At 33.8% G+C, this 7,958-nt stretch overlaps 1 long non-coding RNA gene across 1 annotated transcript; it reads right to left on the reverse strand.

The window, feature by feature from the left end:
- Positions 1 to 1,275: 1,275 nt before the first annotated feature.
- LOC123897908 lies at positions 1,276 to 2,416 on the reverse strand. Its single transcript, XR_006805136.1, has 3 exons — positions 2,353 to 2,416; positions 2,101 to 2,146; positions 1,276 to 1,404 (listed from the first exon to the last, which is right to left on the reverse strand). It is a non-coding gene; the product is annotated as an uncharacterized LOC123897908 (long non-coding RNA).
- Positions 2,417 to 7,958: the final 5,542 nt, after the last annotated feature.

The following is a 7,958-nucleotide window of genomic DNA, read 5'->3' on the forward strand; positions in this document are numbered from 1 at the left end:
GTGTATATAAAAAACAATAAAAGTGCAGAGATTAGTGTATTATATTAAAAAATTGTTTTATTAATCTTCTTTTTTATGGGTTTGATTTATATATCTTCAAATTAGTGTAATTTTTGTTTTAATATATTTTTTGTTTTTATGAAAAAAATAGTGGATTATTTTATTATATTATCTACATCTATCATTCTCTGTATCTCTCAATTCTTTCTATCTTTATCCTAATTATACTCCAATCTCCTTATTATTATTTTATATGAAAAAATTGTAAATACTTGTCTCGACCTTTATAAAAATGAGATGACATGTTAATTAACCGTAAATTTTTTTAAAGTATAATAATTATTTTATACTTCAAAGAGGTTTTTTCTATTAGACTAAATATTCAAAGAGCTTTCGAAACAACTTTGTCATGCATGTGCAGTGTTAAGTAGTATTTTATAGGGTTATTAAATATATCTTTAACCCTCTAAATATATTTCAAATTAAAGTCAAAACATTATTAAAATGAAATATTTAATCTTCATACCAAAGTCACAATATTACCAAAACATTTCATTGTCATTGTGCTTGAATAAATTTGTCATATTGCTAAAACAAAATGATGAGATTATGAGTCCGCTATGTATGTGAAAGGAGACTTAAAAAAAAATGCATTAAAAATGAATATCTTGTTCATTTTAATTTTATCGGTTTGACATTATTTTGGAAGCTTACGGTTCACATCATAAGTTCACTAAGCATGAGGAAGAAAACTTATCATAAAAACTATAGTCTACTAATATATTTTAAGGATCGACATCGACTTATATCCATTATTCTCTTTATGTTTATCGCATTTTCTCTCTCAATTCTCGCTAACTTTATCTTATTTATATTTCAATCTCTTTATTAATAATAATATTATTATTATTATTATTATTATTATAAAAAAAATGTTAGACACTTATCTTGACCTTTATAAACTCAATTACTGTTTTTATGTAAATAGTATTCTTATTTGATAAAACAAAAAATAGACATTTAAAGAGCTTTGGAATAAATTTTGTCAAATTTTATATTAGAGCTAGACTTCAAAAGAAGAGCACAAATTGTTCGTCGATCAATATAAAGTGCATATATAAACTTTACTCAATCAACTATGTTTAAACTATAGATGATACATGTATGGAAATTAATCTATCTTGACAACCTCTTAGTCAAGTTACACCAGTACTTTTCATGTATATTATATATTACAATTACAATTACAATTATAATTAACAATGACGTCACATGAGTAAAATCATTCAAAAAATTTATTTTCAACTTTTTTTTTGTTTCTATCATTCTCTTAAGATCCAAGCGGTTCACATACACCTTGTGAAATAGAATTCTTTATATCCTATTATAGATCTCCTCATTCACCTAAAATAAATAGACATATTCACATTTATCATTAAAAGAAATCATGAAATAAGGGTAAAAAATTAGATAAACAAATGTTATATCAATAAAAACATGAGCTTAAATATTTGACAATCTACATAATAGAATAATGTAAAATATTTTCTATTTTATATTTTAGTATGTGCTGGGGAAAAAGATGCATATGATTTGCGTATAGATATGTTTGAGAAGAGAGATCAATCTATGCATCCAAAAAGACCGACTTTATTTGTATAAATATATAATAGTTAGCTTATTCTTATTTATATCAATTAATTATACATTATAACTCATTATTAGTTTACGTTATAACTCTTATTTGCAGTCGAAAGTGTTTTTGTTCTTCTATTTTTGTCTTAAAACAAAACATGATTGCCCTCTAATATATATGATTTATATAAAATCACGCTGGTTCAAAATATTAATTAACGTTTTTTAATATAATTTTTAGCTATATAACTACACAAAAACAATTATAAAGTAGTAACACATTATCAAATAGTAGACATTATCAAAAAATTGGAGTGATATATAAATAAATAGTAGAGATTATCAAATGTCTAATTTTATAAAAAAAACTCAGCTCATATTTCTTAAATTTAACCTATTATTTTTGGATAAATTAAGAAAAAAAATAGTATAATGAATGATTAAAAAAATAGTACAATGAATAACCTTTTTCCTTGTATGTTGATTCAGACACAAAGGTCGAATTTGTAACCTGCAAACACACAAAAAAAATATCAATTTTTTTATGTAAATATCAAATTCTCTTGATCCTAATTGTTATGCTGAAAATTTCAGTGCAAAATTGCAAAAAAAAGAAACATCAATTTAAGAAAACAATAAACTTTTTATTAGAAATAATATATAAGTTGGTCAATTGAAAAATAAATCCAGGAACAAAAGAGAAGAAAGAAGAACTACTTGACCCATAGCAAATTAAAGGAGAAGAAGAGCAAAAAACATCTCCTTAGGATTGATGCATTTTGTTATCTGCAAACACACAAAAAATATCAATTTTTTTATGTAAATATCAAATTCTCTTGATCCTAATTGTTATGCAGAAAATTTGAGTGCAAAATTGCAAAAAAAAAGAAGCATCAATTTAAGAAAACAATAAACTTTTTATTAGAAATGAATCGTGGATTTTGTTTGTATAGGAGTACATCACACACAAGCAAGTACACACACTTACAAGTACTTAACTTGTTAGCCAAGCCACTTCAGGCCAAGCCAGGCCAAGCCTGCTTGCCTTGCGCGCGCGCCTAACCTTGCTCATTGGCACGGCCTAAGCCTGCTGAGCCTAACCACAAGCTAACAACACTAACAAACACTCCCCTAAACTGAACACATGTGAACAGTTTATACAATAACAAACAATCATTCTAGGCTATGACCATCACATACACCTAGCTTATCCCTAAGATTACAAAAAGTTTCAAGCTTCAATGGCTTGGTCATGATATCAGCAAGTTGCTCCATTGTGCTGCAGTGGCTGAGCTCTACCACTCCTTCTCTAGTCAAGTCCCTCAAAAAATGATACCTCACATCTATGTGCTTACACCTCCCATGCATCACTGGATTCTTTGACAGCTTAATTGATGAGCTGTTATCACACTTTATTATAGTACACTCCTGCAGCTGGCCAAGCTCTGCAAGAATCCTCCTCAACCAGATACCTTGGCAAGCACAAGAAGCAGCTGCTACAAACTCTGCTTCAGTGGTGGATAGAGTGACAATGGCTTGCTTCTTTGAAGACCATGATACTGCACTTGAGCCAAGCATATACACATATCTAGATGTAGATTTTCTATCATCTAGATCACCTGCATAATCACTATCAGACCATCCAACCAATGTCAACTTCTCATTCCTTCTGTACAAAATGCCAAGTTCTAATGTCCCTCTGAGATACCTCATTATTCTTTTGACTGCAGCCAAGTGAATCTCAGTAGGCCTCTCCATATATCTAGCCACCAAACACACAGAAAATGTCAAATCAGGCCTAGATGCAAGCAAATACATCAAGCAACCTGTCATTTGTCTGTAACTAGTAGCATCCACCAATTTTCCACTTTCATCTCTGATCAATTTGTTTCCAGGCACAATAGGGCTACACACTTTGTTACATTGATCCATTTTGAACCTCAACAAAAGTTCTTTTGCATACTTCTGTTGACAGATGAAAATCCCACCATCAAACTGCTTTACTTCTACTCCAAGAAAGTACCTCATTTTGCCTAAATCAGTCATTGAGAACTTGCTTTTCATAGAGGTTTTGAATTCTTCAAACATGACTTCATTACTGCCAGTAAAAATCAAGTCATCTACATACAAACTCACAATCAACACATTCTTCTTATCATCTTGTTTTATGAACAATGTATGCTCATGAGGACACTTCTGAAACTTTTCTTGAGCAAAGTAAGATTCTATCTTACTATACCATGCCCTTGGAGCTTGCTTAAGTCCATACAAGGCTTTCTTCAGCTTATACACTTTTCCCTCTTGCTTATTGTAACCTGCTGGTTGATCAACATACACATTTTCAGCTAAGTCACCATGTAAAAATGCACTTTTCACATCTAACTGATATACATTCCATCCATGTGAAGCAGCTAATGCAAGAATGGTTCTAATTGTATCCCATCTGGCTACAGGAGCAAATACTTCATTGAAATCAATGCCATACTGCTGACTGTATCCTTTAGCTACTAGTCTGGCCTTGTACTTTTCAACCTTGCCTTGTTCATTATATTTTGTTTTAAAAACCCATTTCACACCAATCTTCTTCATACCTTGAGGAAGATCTGTCAATTCCCAGGTTCCATTTCTCTCAATAGACTCTATCTCTTGATCCATTGCCTCTCTCCATACAGCCAATTTCACTGCTTCTTCAAAGCAAGTTGGATCCTCATTATTACTAAACACAGCTAGATTTTGCAACTGTTCCTCCTCTTGCAATTCAGAACCAGTCACATAATCTCTCATCCAGCCTGGAGGTCTTCTGGCTCTTTGCCCTACACCATCCTCTGTGTTATCATAGTTTTCTTCACTAGTAGTGTCCATGTCACTATCACTTTGAACTGCTGGTTCAGTAGTGACTGGATCAACTTCAGCAGGTTCAGCTTGTACTGAATCTTCAGCATCATTGTCTATTAACTCAATTTCCTTTTTGTCACATGTTTCATTCCATCTCCATCCTTGTTTTTCATCAAAAACAACATCTCTGCTAATGATTATCTTCTTCTGCATAGGATCATAGAGCTTGTAAGCTTTTGATTCCTCACTAACCCCTAAGTGAACACACTTGACACTTTTGGGATCTAGCTTCTTTCTATGGACATCAGGCACATGTGCATATGCTATGCAACCAAATACCTTGAAATGAGATACTGAAGGCTTCATTTCACTCCATGCTTCTTCAGGTGTTCTATCTTTCACAGACAATGTTGGGCTTCTATTGATGACATGTGTGGCCCAGACTACAGCTTCTGGCCAAAACCTCTTTGGTACATTCATCCCTGACATCATACTTCTCACCATATTCATTAATGTCCTATTTTTTCTTTCTGAAACTCCATTTTGCTGAGGAGTATATGCTGCAGTTAATTGCCTTTTGATTCCATGTTCACTGCAGAAATCATTGAACTGGCTTGAGGTAAACTCTCCTCCTTTATCAGTTCTAAGACATTTAATCTGATGATCTGATTCCTTCTCCACTAATGCTTTGAATTTTCTGAAAACTTCAAATGCACTGGACTTATCTTTCAATGGATAGGTCCAAGTCTTTCTGCTGTAATCATCTGTGAAGGTTATGAAGTATCTGCAGCCTCCATTGGAAGATGGATTAATTGGCCCACAAATATCAGAGTGAATCAATTCTAACTTGCTTGAAGCTCTCCATGATGCTGTTTTGGGAATAGAATCTCTGTGATGCTTGCTAATCACACAATCAGGGCATAATTCTGCTGAATCTTTCAATATAGGCAGGCCTTTCACCATTGTTCTCTTTGCAAGAGTCACTAAACCTTTGAAATTAAGATGGCCATACCTGCAGTGCCATATATGTTCTATATCCTCGTGTTTTGCTACAAGACACTGAGGCATCATAACTGGTGCAAGCAAAACATACATTCTATTGGCTGTCATAGGAGTTGAAATGATCAATCCTTTTTCTTCATGAAATATCTTGCAGGTGTTCTTGCTAAACACTATAGTAAGATTTTTCTGTTGCAACTGGCCAATACTAAGCAGGTTGTTCTTAAGATTTGGAAGATAATACACATCACTAATCACACTTATCTTCCCTTCTAAATGCAGCTTAAGATTTCCCTTTCCCATGACAGACATAATGGAGTTATCACCAAGTTTCACAGTTTCTCTAAAACTGGAATCAAAATCAAATAGCCATTCTTTGTTGCCTATCATGTGATTACTACAGCCAGAATCAAGGAACCAAACCTGATCACGTGTGTGAGCTGTTACTTCTTGAGCCATCATCAAGAGTTCTTCATGTTCATTGAATTCAGCATAGTTTGCACCTTCTTCCGAAGATGGACATTCACTCTGATAATGTCCCAGCTTGTGACATTTATAACATTCAACAAATTCCTTAGAGATAGGATTGGATCTACCTCTTCCACGCCCCCTAGAACCACGTCCTCTTCCTCTGGTGGTGGTGGAATTGCTTGAATTGTTGTTACCTCTGCCAAGATTGGAGGCTTTCAGAGCTTGCTCTTCATCCTTAGCTTTGTGCCTCTTCATCCTTCCTTCATGTACAAGAAGGCTGCTCTGCAACTCATCAATAGACATTGTAGTAACGTCTCTTGATTCTTCAATTGAGCAGATAACATATTCAAACCGTTGAGTCATAGATCTTGTGATCTTTTCAACAATAGTGGATTGAGATAATGTTTCACCTTGTGCTGTCATCTTTGTAGCAATTGCAAGAGTTCTTCTAAAGTAGTCATCTACTGATTCATCTTCTTGCATCAACAATAGCTCAAATTCACGCCTCAAGGATTACAATTGAGCGCGTTTCACCCTTGTTGAACCTTGGTATTTCTGTCTCATAGATTCCCAAATACTTCTGGATGTGCTTCGATCAAGAATTGTTTCAAGAATTGCTCTATCGATGGATTGATACAAGTAATTCTTGACTTTGAGATCTTTCAACTTACTTTCCTCTGCAGCACGTATCTGTTCTTGCGTTGCATTTGCAGGAGCAACGGATACACCATGTTCAATCAAGCTCCAAAATTCCTTCGATCGCAGCAGGTTTTCCAAGAGCTCAGCCCAATGATCATAGAATCCTTCGAACTTTGGAATAGATTGATGAAATGGTGTATTAGAATCCGCCATTGATAAAGCTTGGTGAAGCTTTACGTTGGAGGAAGAAAGAAAAGAGAAGAGAAAGAAACGGTTACACCGTTGTAACTAACTTTTTTCTGTTTTTGCAAAACTGGATTTTGAGGTCTCCTGATACCAATTGTTGGTTTCAAATGGCATTCTCTAGTTTATTCATCACATAACAAGTCCTTATATAGGAGTACATCACACACAAGCAAGTACACACACTTACAAGTACTTAACTTGTTAGCCAAGCCACTTCAGGCCAAGCCAGGCCAAGCCTGCTTGCCTTGCGCGCGCGCCTAACCTTGCTCATTGGCACGGCCTAAGCCTGCTGAGCCTAACCACAAGCTAACAACACTAACAGAAACTTCTCACTTTGTCGGGGTCCACAAGATCAAAATATATATCCTTTCCGATCTGTTCTGCAAGGTCTTCATCTCGTACTACCTAAGAAGTATTACACGTTATCAGTATAAATATAAATACAATCTGATTGAGCAATTAACGGCATGAATCTAAAGAAACAAACAATACTAATATCTAGGGAAGCAAGCTAAAAACACCTTTACAATTATAGTGTCGCGGAGAGCCTCTGCATTTTGTTCAATTTTGTGCTTTTTTCTTCCTGTTCTCTCTTCAAACTCTCCTGCATAAACCCATTGTACAAATCTTGTGCAGATTTTCCAGAATAAACCAACAGAAAAAAGTACAACAGAGATTAAAAGTTAGAGGTAAATGGAGCTTGATTTGATTTTGGCTTGAAATACTCAAAAGGAACTTCTGATGAGGAATAAATAAATAAAATTATTGGTTTAGGCAAAGTTCAAATTTGGGGGCAAAATGATACAGTTTCGGTCACTGGGTTGATTGCAATAGCTGAATTTAAACCAGATAATAATGCACAAATAGTACACATCAAAAAGGTACAACAAAATGGAACAAAATCACAACTGCTTCTCTCAAACTAACAAACCAGAAAATATATATTAAACCAGATAATAATGTACAAATAGAACATAAAATAGGTACAATAAAATGGAACAAAATCACAAATGCTTCTCTCAAACTAACAAACCAGAAAATATACACAAGATGACTGTTGCAATTGTCTTGTATGAATCTTATTCTATTTATGATGACAAAATGAGTTTTAATTTTATTGTCTTATACTCCCT

Source organism: Trifolium pratense, linkage group LG7 (genome assembly GCF_020283565.1).
Source record: "Trifolium pratense cultivar HEN17-A07 linkage group LG7, ARS_RC_1.1, whole genome shotgun sequence".
NCBI lineage: Eukaryota > Viridiplantae > Streptophyta > Magnoliopsida > Fabales > Fabaceae > Trifolium > Trifolium pratense.